This window comes from Triturus cristatus, chromosome 5_2 (genome assembly GCF_964204655.1).
Source record: "Triturus cristatus chromosome 5_2, aTriCri1.1, whole genome shotgun sequence".
Taxonomy (NCBI): domain Eukaryota; kingdom Metazoa; phylum Chordata; class Amphibia; order Caudata; family Salamandridae; genus Triturus; species Triturus cristatus.
The window spans coordinates 494,533,363-494,535,144 of NC_140588.1; positions in this window are offsets into that span (position 1 = coordinate 494,533,363).

Genomic DNA, 1,782 nt, shown 5'->3' on the forward strand with positions numbered 1-1,782 from the left:
CCCATGTGCACTGTAACACCACCCCGTGAATATGTCATGCCACACTTGCCTTCGCACAGGTTATATTGCCCCATCTAACGTGCCTTCCTCGATGTGTATGTTATAACGCACAGCGCTATGCCATACATATTACAATTTGGGATCCATATCTTTGTTACAGTGCATATGCAACGTTACACTCCCCAGCACATATTTTATATTACAACTTTAGAGACTAGTTATGTTGCACAACACTGCCCTGTGCATATTACACTCCAAGGCGCATATCGCATAGCACGCGCTAGTGCCTGTGCTATCTCGCGCTCTCCAATGAATCTGTCATTGCGCACAATGTATTGCATATTATATTTCACGCCCCGGTTCATCTTATATCACACTTTTTGGTGCATAGTTTATACCATATACTACATCTAGTTTTAATTTTCAATCGTGCTCTCAGGACTATGTTCTATATAACACGGCGTCCACCTACCCTTTTCACGGGCATTACATTTTGCGATGGGGGTGGAGGGTCAGGGGGTGTTTCTTCCAAGTGAGCCCGGAGTCACAGTCACAAACGTCCTCTTCTTCCTGAATAAAAGTGAGATTATGCTGCATACTTGTTCATATTTTAAGTAGTTCGCACAGACACACATTTTAAAAACAATAAAGTTCCTAATACCCACCTTATCTGAACAGTTAGCTTGCTGCCCCATCCACCTCCTCCCTATCCTCTGTTGTCTGAATCCATGGACTAGCCTCCTCCCTCCTGCCATGCATGGTCTGATGTGTCGCCACTGCCCTCCATTTAGCATGATGTACCAGTCCACTCCTCCTGCCCTCCATTGCCCAATTCTATGGCCCATCATTGACCTCCTGCTTAGCCTCTGTGCTTAGCTTGCTGCCCCTATTCTCCTTCCCCCTGCCCTCCGATGTCTTTGTGCATGCCCCTGCCCCATCCTTTTTGCCTACTATGTTCCATGGACCTGCCACTCCTATCTACTCTGAGTGTTCTGTTGAGCTGCCACTCCCCTCCCACCTGCCTAGCATTGTCAGATGACTGTAACCTGTCCCTGCCACCTCCACCCTGCCTGTCCACATGCCATGCCCCTATCCCCTTCCTCCTGTCCTCCATGGTCCATTTTACTGCCACACCCATCTGCCCTCCCTGATCTGTTGTGCTGCAACTGCTCCTCCTGCCTGCCCCGCGCGGTCTGTTGTGAGGCCCCTTCCCCTGAACTCTCTTGTCTGTGCCCAGGTCCTGACCCTCCCTTCTATCCTCCAAGGTCCTTTGTGCATGCCCCTGCACCCTCCTTCTTGCCCATCATAGCCATTGTGCTGCCACTAACCCTCCCGCTTGCATGCATGGTCTTCTGTGCTGCCATGGCCCCTCCCACCTTCCCTGTGTGGTCAGCTAGCTGCCCCTGACCCCCTCCCACCTTCCCTCCATGGTCTGTGTGTATGCCACCATAGTCTCATTGTTGCTCTCCATGGTGTGTCTTGTTTCTAGTGCCCCTCCTGCCTGACCTCCATGATCATCTTGCTGCGCCTGCCCTGCCACCTTGCCCCCAGCACTCTGTTTCCATGTGCAGACCCCCTATTCCCTCCCTCCTGGCTTGTCTGTTCCATTGTAATGCCCCTGATCCGTCCCTCCTGCCCTTTATGGTCTTTTATGCTGCAGCGTTCTCTCCTGTCTGTCCATTATGGTCAGCTAGCTACCATTGCCTGTTTCCCATCTGTTCTCTGTTGTCCATGTGCATGGTCCTGTCCCCTCCCTATTGCTTTCTATGGATTGTAGTGCTA